This window comes from Tursiops truncatus, chromosome 5, assembly GCF_011762595.2.
Source record: "Tursiops truncatus isolate mTurTru1 chromosome 5, mTurTru1.mat.Y, whole genome shotgun sequence".
In the NCBI taxonomy this organism is placed as follows: Eukaryota; Metazoa; Chordata; class Mammalia; order Artiodactyla; family Delphinidae; genus Tursiops; species Tursiops truncatus.
The window spans coordinates 74,838,463-74,855,899 of NC_047038.1; the positions used below are offsets into that span (position 1 = coordinate 74,838,463).

Consider the following 17,437-nt stretch of genomic DNA (forward strand, 5'->3'; position numbering starts at 1 on the left):
TAAACTTTAATAGACATAAAAACATGGAATATATAGCAATGATTTTAATTATTCAAAAGGAAGATATTTTATAAAGTATTGGGATTTTTTGCCCTACTTCAATAAGTTTGATGTTGTGAAGGAGAGTTAGAAGCAGGAAAACTCCCAACAAAACAACCATACAAGCTGATAAGTAAGCCTGTCACAGTTCCATAGATGCTGACAGAAGGCATGGGGCTCTTGAGTCAGAGACAAAGGACTTTACTAGTTGCAGCAAAAGGAGTAACAAGAGTATCAGTATTGTTGCACCAGTCCCCAAATCCCTCAAGGCAATGTGGGGGGCCCAGTGGAGCCCGCATATGCAGTGGGGTGAATCACAGGGGAGGATCCTGTGCATAGGGTATCTGCTGCTTTTATAACAGGCAGTAAGCAAGCTGGTTTGTCTGGAAGGCAACCAGGTGCCACGAAGAACAGCAATGCATTACTTTTCTCAGGACTGCCAGCTGCATAAACAATCCGAGAAATGGCCCAGGTAAAAGAACAGTCGAAGCCTTGGGATTTTAGCACATTCAGTAAGAAGTTTAGGCACACAAGAAGCTCCAAGCAGACTGTATCTCAACATACAGGGCATAATAATACAAATGAATGGAATTTTAAAATAAAGCTAGACGGTTACCTAAAGAATTATGATTCTAGTTCCAAAAGGAAAAAAATACAAGGAGAAGTTTTACAATGCTATTTTCACTGCCTTTGAGAAAAGGATTCACGAGATTACAATGGGAAGACTCCCGACTTTCGATTATGTTAATAGCAATTTTTAAAAACCACTACTCAAACTTTGTAGACTTGAACAAAATATCAAAAATTCCTGCAGTAACTGCCACATCCCAGAAATATCCTCAAGATAATGATTAGTTTCTATGAACCAAGAATAGGAGAACAGTCAATAGGAGCACCGAGGAATCATGAGAATGAGGCCAGTAATAAGTATGTGATGGAAAAGGAAGGAGAAGGTGTGGGGAATTGAAAACTAATAAATTTAGGACAAGCACTTTAATGAATAAAGTCTGGAATTCAACACGCAATTGGATTTAAAGCATCACAGAAAGAGCAGGAGGATTCCACATTCTGTTTTCTTTCTGTTATACTGTGCAAGTGCAGATGAGAGCCAGTCATTCCCAGCCAGGTTTTAAAGTGCATCATTTGGCTGCCAGATGCCCATTATACTAATTGGATCACCAGTTTCCTCTATATCTCATTGACACAAGGATTCCAGGGCTACCCATTTCTCCTGCAGCATTAAAATTTAAGAACGCCACACATACAGTAAACCATAAAATATTCACATGGGCCTGTACTCTACTTTTGTATTATATTGTAACTCTGGAATGATTCTTCAATAGCCTACATGAGTGATGTGAAGGAATGACAATACTAAATAGGTTTCTCATGTTTAACATTTAATTTTATACTTCCGGAGCATTTGACACACTTGTGAATATTTACAATTTGATTCGAATCATCATCTTCCTCAAGCATTGTTTTCTTGTTTAGTATATAGCTACAACTGTTCCAACCTGACAAATATAGAAATCAGAGTACTTCTGTTAGGAACAGAAAAAGGAAGACTTAATACCCTCACAATCAAAAACTAAAATGTCCTCATTAATATACATATGGCTATACATGTATATTGTATATTGAACTCTAAGAAAAACCTATGAATATTATTATTTATAGATACACTGATTCATTTTGGTTTTATTCTCCATTTAAAAGGGTAAATTTGAATAAATATTAATATCACTCTTCACTGAATGACCTGGTGCTTAATAAAAGTAACTCCCCATTAAAATTTCTAGATATCCATGATTTTAAAAATGAGACTTCATGTTAATACTACATTATTTAACTTTTTCCAAGAAAGACTCACATACACAATGGATCTTGTATTAAGCAGGGTTCTGGGTTCCAGACAAAAGAATCCACTCTGATCGGTTTAAAGAAAGAAAGGATTTACTACAGGTACTAGATAGCTTATAGAATCTTTGGAAAGGTTAGTGAAATAGTTTCTAAGCCAAACTTACAGGAATAACTTTGATGAAATGCTGGGCAGATCCCAGAACCACTTTGTCTCCACCACAGTCAGGAAACTGGAGCTACCACACCTAAACAAGGAATCCTGTGGGTTTTGCCAGTTCCTGCACCAGCAAAACAGATGTCCCATGTCCTACCCTTCCCCGCCCCATATATTAATTGCAAACCAAATGTCATGAAGATACATCTGTCAGAATCTAAACCTTGTACTGATACACTAAAAGAAAGTGAGGAGGGGCTGGAAAAGGCAGATTTTTGTTTTGTTTTGGTTAATATTCTATACTGAGATGGCAGGGTTTACATTATGGGGAAATATAAAAATGTAGCACTTTTTCAAAAGATTTTGGGTAACCCCAGGTTGCAAATGTCAACTTCAACTTTATCATAAAATTCAGGGTACCTTATCTAATATATTTGGCATGTTTTTCCTCTTTCTAGACAAATAAGTAGACTGTTATAGTAGTCCAGTCATGTTTTTATTGTTTTGGAATTTTGCTTATAAGTTTTGATCTTCATCCTATTTTCAATTCTAGGTTGGTTGGAAAATTCATCATTACATTACAGAGTTCAAAGCACAAACCCCAAATTATTACACATTACTTTTGATCAACATTCAATTTGTAACATGTCTTTTGTCTTCAAAGTTTTGTTAAACTCTATTCACCATCTGCCACTGCTTATCTTAGGGGATTGCCAAGACCCAAATGGAATATTTTCGTGTCACTTACTCTTGATAGATTGTGGTCTGGCAAAGTTGAAGCTGTACTTCATTTGGCAAACTGTGTAATGACCTATTCTTCTTTAGACATAGTTGAAGCTTTTACAAAAAGAAGAAAGAAAATAAATAAATAATAGCGTAGAAAAGAGCTAAAGGAAAAAGATTATGATGCTCTGCAATTAGCTCAGATCCCTTCAACGTTTCTGATAACCAAAACAAGAGTAGATTTTATGTGTTTCCCAAGGTCCAGCCATTTTTTATGTGATAGACATTGGTAATTAAAATCTTCCATATCTGGATTCATGAGAATTTGGTATGATCCTAACAGAGCAAAACTTTTCCTATGGAAAGGAAGGAGACATTGAGACACTGAGGAGATGGTCTTCCCCAGTACTCATGAAGTTCCATGGTGTTAGGCCCTCAACCTCTGTGAAGAAGTTCGTAAGGAATCCTTCAGAACCTAGATTGCCCAGCAAAACAGTTAGGACAAACCAAGGACCAGAAAAGTAAAATCTGATGGTGTCCAGGAATCCTTTACTGGAAGACTTTGAGGTAAAAAGTTCAAGCATGCCTTTTTTTCCTTTTCCAAAGTATTAGGTTTTAATACGCATTAATATTGCATCTGCCTGCTATCACTGAGAAAGAACTGTGAGGTGGCTACTAAATCTTTAAAATGTTTGCATTTCTAAAAGGTCTGAAAACAAAGATATGTTCATAACCCCTACCTCACACCATATATAAAGATTAACTCAAAAAGTGGATCAGTGATGTAAATATAAGATCCAAAAATATTAAACTGGAAAATATAGGGGTATAGCAGCAATAGAAAAAATAAACTGGACTTTATCCAAACTTAAAACTTTTTGCATCAAAGGACATTATCAAAGACAATGAAAAGAAAACTAACCTATAGAATGGGAGAAAATATTTGCAAGTCACATATTTGACAAGGGTTTAATACCCAGAATATATAAAGAACTCCCAACTCGGTAACTAAAAGACAAACAGGTCAATTTTAAAATGGGCAGTGGACTTGAATAGGTGTTTCTCCAAAGAAGATATACAAATGGCCATGAAATGGTACATGAAAAGATGCTTAACCACCTTAGTCACTTGGGAAATGCAAATCAAACACAGAATGAGATACCACTTCACACCTACTAGCACAGCAGTAATAATAATAGTAGTAGTAATAGTAGAAAATAACAAGTATTGATGAGGATGTGAAGAAATTGGAACCCTTGGGCATTGTTGGTGGGAATGCAATTGTTGCAGCTACTGTGGAAAACAGTATGGCAATTACTCAAAAAGCTACAGAATTATCATACGACCCAGCAATTCCACTCTTAGGTAACCCCTTCCTTGACACCTAATTCCTGGCAACCACTAATTATTTTCTCTCCCTACAGTTTTACCATCCACAGCATCATATAAATAGAATCATACAATGCATTACTTTTTGTGTCTGGCTTAGCAAAATGCATTTAAGATCATCCGCGTCTTGTATGAATCAACAGTTTGTTCCTTTTTATTGTTCAGTTGTATTTCATTGTATGGCTATATCAGTTTGTTTATCCATTCACCTGTTGAAGGATATTTATAAGGATGATCCTTAAATTTCCCTTTTCATTACTAATTAAAATTCCATTTAATTCCTAAATGAGTATAGTTTTGTGTTAATATTTTATTTTAATTTTTTGAAATTTGGTGTTTATGATGTACAGACTTAATTTACTATTTATAAAAACACTTGACTAACTAAAAGACCTCATTTTCTGACCTGCTAGGTAAGTTTTCTGCAAAGCAATTTGATTAAAAATTTTGAAATTTTAGGGTGCTTAAAACCTTAAGTATCAACTTCTACATGTTATGACCATATCTTTAAAATTTTTAATGACATTTTAACCATTTTTAAGTGTGCATTTCAATGGCATTAATTACATTCATGCTGTTGTGCAACCATCACCACTGTTTCCAAATCTTTTCCATCACCCCATAGAGAAACTCTGTAACTATTAAGTAATGACTCTCCATAACCCCTCACCCCAGCCCCTGGCAAGCACTGTTGTACTCTCTGCTTCTGAGTTTGACTACTCTAGATACCTCATGTCAGTGGAATCATGTAGTATTTGTCATTCTGTGACTGGCTTATTTCACTTAACATAATGTCTTCAAGGTCATCCATACGATTATCTGTATCAGAACTGTCATTCCTTTTGAAGGCTAAATAACTTTCCACTAGACAGATATACTACAACTTATTTATCCACTCATTTGTCAATGGACATTTAGATTATTTCCACATCTTGGCTATTGTAAATAATGCTGCAATGAACCCAGGAGTGTTGATATCTCTTCGAGGTCTTGATTTTAATTCTTTTGGAAAAATATCAGAAGTGAGACTGTTTGATCATAGAGTAGTTCTATTTTTAATTTTTTGAGGAACCTCCATACTGTTTTCTACAGTGGTTGCACCATTTTACATTCCCGCCAACAGTATACAAGGTTTCTAATTTTTCCACATCCTTGCCAACACTTGTCTTTTGAATTTTTGATAATAGCCATCCTAACAGCTGTGAGGTGATATCTTATTGTGGTTTAATTTGCATTTTCCTGACCTTAAGCATCTTTTCATTTGCCTGTTGGTTTTTTGTATGTCTTCTTTGGAGAAATGTCTATTTAGTTCCTTTGCCCATTTTTTAATCTGGTTATTTGTTTTTTTGCTATTGTGCTGTTGCAGTTTCTTACATATTTTGGATATTAAGCCCTTATCAGATAAATGGTTTGCAAATATTATCTCTCATTCCATTGGTTGCCTTTTTATTTTGTTGATTATTTCCTTTGATGTGCAGAAGCCTTTTAGTTTGATGTAGTCCCACTTGTCTATGGTTTTTTTTTTTTTTTTTTGGCCACACTGCACCACATGTGGCTCTTAGTTCCCCAATCAGGGATAACCCATGCCCCCTGCAATGGAAGCGCGGAGTCCTAACCACTGGGCTGCCGGGGAAGTTCCAAGTCCCACTCGTCTATTTTTGCTTTTGTTGCCTGAGCTTCTGTCATATCAATGAAATAATTGCTAAGATCACTGCCACAATGGATGTCCCCTTCACAATAGCATCAAAAAGAAAATATTTAGGAATAAAGTTAACTAGGGAGGTAAAAGATCTGTACACTAAAAACTATAAAAACATTAATGAAAGGAATTAAAGAAGATACAAAAAATGGAAAGACATCTAATGTTTATGGATTGGAAGACTTAATATTGTTTAAATGTCCATACTACACAATCTACAGATTCAATCAATCCCTATCAACTTCCAACAGCTTTTCTTTCAGAAATAGAAAAAACATTCTAAAATTCATATGGAACCACAAAAGACAGTGAATTGCCAAAACAATCTTGAGAAAGAAGAACAAAGCTGGAAATATCACACTACTTGATTTCAAAATATATTACAAAGTTACAGTAATTAAAACAGTATGGTACTGGCATAAAGACAGATATAGATCAATTGAACAAAATAGAGAGCCCAGAAATGAATCCATACATGTATGGTCAACTGATCTTCAACAAGGGTGCCAAGAATGCACAATGGGGAGAGGACAGTCTCTCCAACAAATGGTACTATACAACAGATAATGACAGTAGGTCTATATCTGTAGGAGAAGGACGTTTCAAACAAGCAAAGGAGGAATGCTAGAATAAATCCGATGGTAACAGGCTGAAGTTGGAGACATCCATTTGAACTAATGTTTATTTTAATATATATACAGATGGATATATACAGAAATGAATATAGATAAATGGGTTAATATACTACAAACACTTGCCAGCTCTATGCACTGAGAGGGCCTAGAAGTAATGACTCTCCAGTTGCAACAAGAACACCTAGTGGACAGGTTTTGGTTTCTAAATACCATTCTCCAATAAAAGGAGCTATACTTCTTAAAGAATGGCTGGTTCTTGGGCCAGGGCATAGAAAATACAAGATAAGCCTGGAGAATCTTACAGTGCCAGAAAGTAAGTTGGTGATAATAATTATTATTATAAATGAAATAAAAATAAAATAAATAAAAGACATGGGTCTGTCAAATGGACACATGAGCCACCCTTAAGAGGTCCTGATACCCAGAGCTAGAATAATTTAAGCCATATAATAAACAATGATAATAAAGAATTATAACCCAAAGAATAAAATAAATATCCATATGGCGATAAATATCTATGAGACCATCTGATATAAATATACAAGCAAATGAATGAATGAATAAATGAAAAGAGGCAATTCTTCCTTTCAGAAGAATTATAAATGCAAAAAGAATGAGGAAAACCGAGCATCACCACTAGAGTACCAAAGTAATAATTGCTGCAGGGAAGATCCACTGATGAATGCTAAAATTAGTGAGAGAAACAGGGTATCCACATTGCCTCCAAGTATCTCCCAAAAAATATTTATTAATAACTGTGGAGGTTTAACATCTGCCTACAATTTCTTAAATATTCCTCCCTCCAGAAGATGGACCTTAATTCCCCTGGACTGGGCTGGACTTAGTAACTCACTTCCAAAGGACAGAATATGGGAAGGGGAAATGGTAACTTTCCATGGAGAATCCTGGCAGATACTACCTTAGCCAACTGATCAAGGATAACATCGCCAGTAACAAGACATTAATGTCATGCACCCAAAATCTATAACTTCAGTCTGATCATGAGAAAAAAAAGTAAACCCAAACCGAAGGACATTCTACAAAACATCTAACCAGTACACCTCAAAACTGTCAATGTAATGAAAGACAAGGAAAAAAAAATGAGGAACTGTCACAGATTGAAGGAGAGTAAGGAGACATGAAAACTAAAAGCACTGTGGTCTCCTGACTTGAATCCTGGAACAGAAAAAAAGACAGTGGAAGCACTGGGGAAATCTAAATAGTCTGTAGTTTAATTTACAGTATTTGTTGAACCAATCTTAATTTCTTAGTTTTGGTCATTGTTCCATGGCTACATGAGATGTTAACATCTGGGGAGACTGGGCAGAGAGTATACCAGGATTATCTGTACTATCTCTGCAATTCTTCTGTAAGCCTAAAATTATCAACATAAAAAGTTTAAAAATTTTTTAGCTTCAGCTAAACACAGTAATTTGAAATAAATGGGTCTCAATCCCACGTAACTGAAGCCCAAAATAAAAGCAAATCAGCTGTATCCAGTTATTACTATTCACCCATGCAATCTGAATGTCCAAGTTTTCCAAACTAAAATCTCTCATAGTACGTCTATGATTCATAAAGAGTAAATATCTATTTTTACACCTCAGGAACACAATTCTATATTTAAATTAGATTCTATAAGAAAGATAAATTGAACTTAAATCATGTTTGTTTATACTCCTTTTTCCAAATTGTAAATTCACTGCTAAGTCGAGGACTGTGTGTAACCAGACAAGAATTTCAGCTCGTTATTACAAGAACTTACATGGCTATGATACCAGTGTTGGAATCTCCTGGACTAAAATGGTATAGGTGGATTCAAGACAATGTCATAAGCACAGAAAACAGTGACTTTTAGAAACGTCTGATGCCAAAGATGATGAATACTTGTAATATAGCACTTTATTGTTTAGGATACTCTGAAATGCTTTATACCTTAAAATGTTTAAAATCAATATCTCTTTTTACTTTAGAGCTGGTTTACAAAACATCCTTTAGAGGCTAAAAAACAACAAATGTAAATCCAATTTACCTAAGTATATTAAAAATTTTAATAGAAGTAGAGAAGGTCCACCTAATATCTTAGGAACAGAAATTCATAGCTACATAATGGATTGCTTTGAAGTTTGTTCAAAGATTAGTAAATTAAAATTACAGAAAACATTTTAATAGGCTTAAATAAATTTATTTATATTCAAAATCAATGATTTATCTTAAACATATACCTCAAACATAACACACAGTAGGAACTCAATGATCAGTATTTCTTTAATTCATATATGAAATAAATGAAAGATTGCTTCACTAGACCAAAATAAAATATAAATATTACAACCATCTTTATTTAATCCCATTTTGTTTTCTAAAACCATAAAATTGGGCTTCCCTGGTGGCGCAGTGGTTGAGAATCTGCCTGCTAATGCAGGGGACACGGGTTTGAGCCCTGGTCTGGGAGGATCCCACATGCCACGGAGCAACTAGGCCCGTGAGCCACAACTACCGAGCCTGCGCGTCTGGAGCCTGTGCTCCGCAACAAGAGAGGCCGCGATAGTGAGAGGCCCGCGCACCGCGATGAAGAGTGGCCCCCGCTTGCCACAACTAGAGAAAGCCCTCACACAGAAATGAAGATCCAACACAGCAAAAATAAATAAATAAATTAATAAACTCCTACCCCTAACATCTTCTTTAAAAAAAATAAAACCATAAAATTAAGGCAAAGATTAGGAGAGTAGAAGTATAAGAAAAATAATTTGGCATGATGTTTTCATAGTGTTAACCTGTATCGCTTAAAATTATAGAAGAAAAGCACTATTAATAACATTGGAATAACCATTATCAGAAAAAAAACTTTTTAAATTTCTTTACCTCTCTGAGATTTTCTTGGCTTCTTTGCTTAGGCTGAATGAACAACGTTTTCAGCTTTCCAAATTCTTTGCTCTGTAAAACAAAGTGTATTTACATTGAATGCATCCCACTTGTCCCCAAGGATACAACTTCTTCTAAAAATTTGGAAAGCATTTATAGCCTGGGTAACATAGAGTGTTATATTTATGTAATAGTGACTTCTAACTTTGCACGTAAACTTTGTTGAAATAACTTTAAGAAACATATTTACTTAAAACAACTAAAGCACCAAGCATGGAATTCACTGTCATGTTATAGACAGACAAGTTTGATTCTAACAAACAGGACCATTATAGCAAGTTGAGAGTTGTTTGCTTGTTACAAGTCACCCCATGAATGTAACCTACTCTCATGTCAGCTCAGTTGAATAGAGATCACATTCACCAGAGTCCATGAACCTACACAAAAGTATCAAGAGTAACTGTTTCCTTTTTATCTAGGGAATTCAGTTTCAAAACAGTGTTACTGACTGAGGGCTACACTCTAAGGTGAAATACAACTCAGTTTAGTTAAGTTTATTTATCCCAATACAGCGTCTTTCCTTAACTTTTTATTCCAGGTCTTAGGCATCAACATGAAAAAGCATGACCTCCAGCCAAATCTTGATATCAATTTACTCTTCATATCCCATAGGCAATGATGAGAAACTGAATATAGATCTAAGATACTCCTAGACATATTCTGATAGCTTGTTTGTTCTTATTAATAGTAATAATAACAATTTATTGAGCATTTATTATGTACCAGGCACTGCTTCAAGTACTTTACCTCCATTAACTCATAAAAGCAGTTTATATTTTTTGACTTCCTATGTAAGGAATAAACTCTCTGGCTGTTTAACATGCCTGTCAATGACACAGGGAATATGCTGACTTAATTCTTCTGGTTTGTAGTAGCTATTTTTAAAATGGAATGAATGACAACACTACCACAGTCTACCCAAGCAATATAGCAGAGATGATGCAACACATAATCCTTAAATCAAGGAACTGTGCTTCACTACATCTTCTGCCTACGCTGGAAACTACACTGCACAGTGTGACGCACTCCCATCTTGGCCGGCACTGTTCTAACGGGATCTAGTAATATTATTCATCTGTGCTCATGAAAAGTGAATTTTTACCCATAATGTACTCATACAAATGCCAGCAACAAGAAGAAATTACTGATAGGATTAACATATAACAAGTTAATTGTGCCAAATTAAAAAAAGAAAACAGAGGCAAGTGAGTTGTTTCATTTGATGTCAATATATTCCCCAAATATATATAAGAATTTAACTCTATTAAGCATAATAAACTGTAATTTGGGGAATTAACTTTTACTCTGTGATAGATAGAATACATATAAGTTCAAATTACTTTTAATACTGAATATATTAAAATTTAAAACTGGCCTACAAAACACATATCATTATGAAAAGAGCTAATACATTCACATGCATATAAAGAATGGAGGGAAATACACCAGAATGTCATAATTGATGATCTGTCTCCCTGGGTATAGAATTTTTAGTCATTTTTATTTTCTTCTTCATCTTTTTAAAACCCAAATTTCCTACACTTAACCTGTATTACCTTACTTTTATTTCAAATTTTAAAAAATAGCTCAATTTTTTTCTGATTATGAAAATAATATATTTACATTTAAAACTGAAAATCTATTGAAATCCTACCAACCATAGTTATATTTTGATGCATTCTAGAGCTCTGTGTCTCTGTTTCTGTGTGGGTATATGAATATATATTCACATATATACATATCTGTACACTAAAGAAACATACATAATTTTATAAAAATAAAATTATACTATTCTGTTTTTTGGCTTGATTTTTTTTTCTTCAGTGACATACTATTTACTTCTTTCCACATGTACACAGTTACTTTTAATAGCTGCATTGTACTCCATTATATAATTTATCAATTACCCCTCAGAACCCAGTTTAGACATCACTTAAGAAGCAAAGCGAGAGAGAGGCATGAACATATATACACTACCAAACATAAGGTAGATAGCTAGTGGGAAGCAGCTGCATAGCACAGGGAGATCAGCTTGGTGCTTTGTGACCACCTGGAGGGGTGGGATAGGGAGGGTGAGAGGGAGGGAGACGCAAGAGGGAAGAGATATGGGAACATATGTATATGTATAACTGATTCACTTTGTTATAAAGCAGAAACCAACACACCATTGTAAAGCAATTATACCCCAATAAAGATGTTAAAAATAATAATAAATTATAAGGTGCTTCCAAAAAAAAATTAGTAGGAATGACAAAATTAACGTTAGTTGGTCAAAACTATAAACTGGTAAAGTCTTTCCAGAAAACAAGCATAAGAGGGCTTCCCTGGTGGCGCGGTGGTTAAGAATCCGCATGCCAATGCAGGGGACATGGGTTTGATCCCTGGTCTGGGAAGATCCCACATGCCGTGGAGCAGCTAAGCCTGAGTGCCACAACTACTGAGCCTGTGCTCTAGAGCCCACGAGCCACAACTGCTGAGCCCACACGCCGCAACTACTGAAGCCCATGTGCCTAGAGCCCATGCTCCGCAACAAGAGAAGCCACTGCAATGAGAAGCCTGCTCACCGCAATGAAGAATAGCTCCCGCTTGCTGCAACTAGAGAAAGCCCACACGCAGCAACGAAGATAAAAATAAAACACAGCCAAAATACAGCCAAAAATAAAAATAAATAAAATAAATAATTTTTTTTAAAAAAGAAGCTTTCACTTCCTCCCAAGTCTGGGTTCAGCTCCCCTCAGATGCATTTCAACCACAATCTATCTGTCAACACTGCACTCAATGAATGTCTAGCTGACTGTCTTCTTTCCTAAACCATAAGGGACCGTCTATGCCTGATTAAATGTTGTAGCCCCATACCTACTATAGTGCCCAATAAATAGCTGTTGAAATATAAGTTGTTTCCTTTTTTTAAATAAAAATACAATAATAGAATCAACATTCCTGCACACACAAATTTGTGCACTAATCCAATTATTCCCATGGCATAAATTTCTAAAACTGGAGTTGCAGAGACAGAGGTATGCACATTTTGAATTATAATAAATATTGCCAAATTGCCCTCCAAAATCCTTGTAGAAATTTACATTCCCACCATCAATGGATAAAAGTGTCCATTTCTTTGTATCTTTTAAATACTGAGTATTGTCACCCTTTTTTAAAACTTCAGAGTGATATCATTATCATTCGTCGCTTTTACAATTAGAAAAAAAATTAAGACATTACAGGTTTTGCTATTCTTAAAACTAGATAGCTATTAATTAGGATGCAGTTAAAAAATACTAACCAAGCTATATTTAGGATAATTGCTCATGCTGAATAAAAGTTCATTAGCTGAATGGTTCTTTATGTTCAAGTAAAACAGTGCCCATCCTTTTGCTCAACTCTTTTCAAGGTACCTGAAGGAGAGATGATATAAATATACAGAAAATGTATATGATAAGTACTTACTTGATAGAGAAAACGTACAGGAAAACCAGCTAATGTGGAGATGAACTGACTGGAGTAGAACATACATAGAACATCCTTAATGTGCAAGTTAGGAGGCGGGGAAAAACTCTAAGGTATGGATTCAAAAAACAAGATGAAATTGGGAACTTACTGTGGAGGTGTATTAGCTGCTCTGACAAATGAAGCTGAAAGATGCTGTCTTGCTATTCTAGAATTGCATTCCCAAAAGCTTATTGTCACTGTCCACAAGAATGCTTACCAGTATCCCAAACTCAGTGTGTCCAAAAGGAAACTCATATTCTTCCTCTCTTCCCCACAGAACACTTAGTTAATTTTGGATCCAGGCCATGATGTTATATCTAGACTTGTAATGTGCAATACGTAAATATGGCTCATACAAACAGAGATGAGCTGTAAGCATTCACTGGACTTCAAAAACTTAGTATAAAACAGGATGTAAAATATCTCATTATAATTTTTATATAGATTACTTGTTGAAATGATCGTATTTTGGAAATACTGAGTTGAAAATATATTATTAAAAAATAATTTCACCTGTTTTTCCCCTCCTCTTTTTTTAAAAATGTGGCCACTGGAAATTTAAAGTTACATGTGTGGCTCACATTATTATATTTCTATTGGACAGCAATGACCTACACCATTGAGATCTAGACCACTGAAATCAAGGGCTAGATTATGAAGCTAACCATCCGTTGTTGTGCTCTAAGAACTCCAGAAAGGAGCAAAGAAGTGAGAGGAGGAAGGAGCTAGCTGTGAACTGGGTTTGGCTGGAATTTTGTGGAGTCAAGGAAGGGGATTTCCAGGCATGGGAGCAAGGACCATAAAGCAAAGATGAGAAAACTAGGTTCTAAATGCCAGATTTTCTAGAACTATGGCTCTCACTGTGTTATCTCTCTGCTGCTTCTGCCAGAGCCTTCAGTAGTACCTCAGAACACTAATCATGTCTGAGCTGGACTACGAGGTAGCAAGCTTGAGCCCAAGGGTTAAAATGGGAAAGTATGTCTCCTGTATCCAGGAACTGCCAATAAGAGAACCAAGAGGACAATGAACTGGAAGGGCAGAAATCAGCTGGCCAACTCCCCCCGCCTCCCCTGCCCCACCACCCAGGAGATTCTTTTTCCAGTGTCAGCCTGGGAGTTCTGAGTCTGGGTGGAGAGTTTTGTTTGTATGTTTTTATTTTGGTTGTGCATTTCGAAGATGGCATCACTCCCTCACAGAGCCTCCTTTAACCTATAACAAAACCCCAGGCTGTCCCAATCCCAAAGTTCGCCTGAACCTCATAAGAATTTGCCACATGCTACGGAATCTGTGCCTTGGATGCCAAAGTTGTCATCAGCGTCCAGCTTTGTATCCATCTCCTTTCCAATAAGCAGAAGGCAGCCTGGCCCCAGTTAATTCAACTTCACTCATGTTCTTACCCCATGGAAATCCCTGCATGCCTTGCACTCAGGCATGCCCAACTACTGAACACCTGAAGCTCAGGACCTTTTTCAACCTTATGTTACTAAAACAAAAAGCAGCGGTTGCCTGGAGCCAGAAAGGGGCTGAAGAAACTTTGGGGAGTGATGCATATTTTCACTATTTTGATTGTGATGATAGTTAATCGGTATACACATATATTATCAAAATATGCACCTTCATTATATCAATTATACCTCCATAAAGCTGTTAAAAACAGTATTAACATGTTTCCTTCTCATAATCAGTTTCACCAATCAAGAAATTAATGAATAAATACTTATCTATCACCTACTCTGGCTATCTCCATCCCTGGTAGAAATAATGTTTTCTTGGCCAAACGGCATCTAATAGAAGCCATTCTAGTATTTCCTTTACGCAAATAAAGTAGTATTTTAGCAGCATAGCTTCCTTAATGTATTTCATTGTATTAACCAGAGGAAAAACTCATCTGAAATATGTTCGAAACTAGTGGGTTGTCTTTCCACAGAATTATCTCTAGGGAATTAAAAATAAAACTCTGAAAACTTCACAATCCAGTACAGGCATACCTCATTTTATTGTGCATCGCAGACACTGCATTTTTTTTTTGCTTTTATAAATTGAAGGCTTGTGGCAACCCTGCACTGAGCAAGTCTATCAGCAAAAAGATCACGACTTACTGAAGGCTCAGATGATGGTTAGCATTTTTTAGCAATAAAGCACTTTTAAATTAAGGTATGTACATTTTTAGATATAATGTTATTGCACACTTAATAGACAACAGTATAGTGTAAACATAATTCTTACATGCACTGGGAAACAAAAAAAAAATTCATGTGAATCACTTCATTGTGACATTCGATTTATTGCGGTGGTCTGGAACCGAACCTGAGGTATGCATGTGGAGCACAGTAGCTGTCTTAGGTTGGGTTTCACAGAAGCCTGAGATGGGGATTCTTGTGCTAGTGATCTGAGGCTCTCAGGTGAAAACTATAAGGAAATGGGGAGTGCAAGACAAGGAAAGGGAAGAAGCAAAGCAAAGATGTGGGTGCCGCTGCAGTCCACCCCAGCCTGATCCCACAAGCAACTGTGGAGCAGGAATGACACTGCCAACCTATTCCCCCTGGAGCAGGAAGGAGCCCTCCTAGCAATCATCCTTTAGCTACAGACCACACCTGAAAGCCTTGGGGTGTAACCACCTGGGCATGTCCTGGAAAGGCAGCTTCCATCAGCGAGGGCAGTTCTTGAGAGAAGGTACAACTGTGAGCTGTTGGCAGCCTATACTCATAGCAGCTGGAGAATGAGGGCACCTACCCACCTGAAAAACCCAGTGTTTCCGTTTCCTCGTCTGTAAAATGGGACTAACGACATCAGCTACTTCATACGCTTAGAATCACACATAGCACATGCTCAATACATGTTATTGCTGCTGTTGTGTCTTCAGAGATGTCCACACTGGGCGTCTCACTGCCCAAGTGTAATCCAAACGCCCTACACAGCTGCACACCCGGGAGAGATTTTTGCCCCAACATTACTTAATTAAGGGCAATCTAAAGATTTCACATTTAGGTGACTCCCTAGATAAACATATCCATTTTATCTGACATTTTCCCCAAGTTCAGAATCAAGCAAGGATAACCTTTTCTGTTTCTCTTTAAAGAGTGGGAATGGTGGTATCTCAATATCAGCTGCTTTTTTTAAAAAAATAATTTATGTCTATATTCATTTATTTTTGGCTGCATTTGGGTCTTCATTGCTGGGCGCATGCGGGCTTTCTCTAGTTGTGGTGAGCGGGGGCTACTCTTCGTTGCGGTGCGCAGTTTTCTCGTTGCAGTGGCTTCTCTTGTTGCGGAGCACGGGCTCTAGGCACATGGGCTTCAGTAGTTGTGGCACATGGGCTCAGTAGTTGTGGCTCGCGGTCTCTAGAGAGCAGGCTCAGTAGTTGTGGTGCACGGGCTTGGTTGCTCCGCGGCACATGGGATCTTCCCAGACCTCGGCTCCAACCTGTGTCCCCTGCATTGGCAGGCGGATTCTTAACCACTGTGCCACCAGGGAAGCCCCACATCAGCTGCTTTTTACTTCTGTGGGAGATCCTCATTAAATGGTCTTCATTTAGAGTGTAATAGGAAAAACAAAACCCCTCTCTCACCTATGCTGCGTGACCCCAATCATGAAACCAGTCTTCCTCAAGCAACAGAGTTCCCACAGGTACACCCCATACTTGGAGCAACACTTAAAGTCCCAGGGGCTAATTCTCTGGTTCTTGCATTCTCCAGAAGCAAATACACATAAAATTTAGACTCTTCCTCTGGTTCTCTCTCCTAGTTTTGGAAACCAAATTGACATCTCTTACAGCTGACTAAAGAAAGTGGGATGGGTCAGTGGCGACTAGACTCGCTTCCCAGGAGAGGGAAGGAATGCCAGTGAATTCGAGGAGGCGGGTCTCGCTGAGGTGGCTGGCTCGCCTCACCTCGGCGGCTTTTGGGAATAAGCACACCAAGGGAAGCCCTCGCGGCAGAGGCGGACCTGGCCGCTGCGGGAAGGCCCCTGGGCGGCTGTTACCTTTTCTTGCACTGGGTCAATCCGCAGACGTGCGCCAGGATCCGGGCCGGCCGCAGGAGCCTTCCCCTAGCCCCCGCCGGCCGCGGTCGGGAGGAGTCGGCGGGGCTCGGAAGCCCGGCCACGGCCACGGGAAAGCCTTCAGCCTCCCCTTCCCCTGGACGCCGTGGGCTCCGCTCCCTACAGGGAGGCGGTGAGGGGCGAGGGGCGGGGTCCGGGGAGGACACGCAAACCTTCCGCTGCGGCAGGAACGGAAATGGGTGCGTGGAGGTGGAGAAAAGTGAACTTTTATTTTTATACTGAAACTAATGAGGCTAAGCTGTGGAAGTAAGTGTAACATATGCATGCGTTCTTAGAATAATACATGACTTTAAAATAAATTCAGCGAAGGGGAGGGAGACCCTCGGGGTAGCGATCTGCAGGGAGGCGCCCTCGAGGGCAAGGTTGAGAAATGCTGTCACCTACCCGGATACTTCTTTCTGCAAACGAGTTCTTGCCTCTCGTTGCACGCCCTGAGCCCGGATCCAGGAGACGCCCTGTCCC

The 17,437-nt window shown here is 37.8% G+C and overlaps 1 protein-coding gene across 1 annotated transcript in view; it reads right to left on the reverse strand.

Annotated features, from left to right (window-relative positions):
* Positions 1-17,437, reverse strand: part of NMU (neuromedin U) — a 239,055-nt gene that overhangs the window by 168,879 nt on the left and 52,739 nt on the right. The window contains exon 3 of the mRNA XM_033857063.2: positions 9,368-9,439. The gene's annotated coding sequence lies outside the window, so the exon portion shown is untranslated. The remainder of the gene's footprint in view (positions 1-9,367; positions 9,440-17,437) is intronic.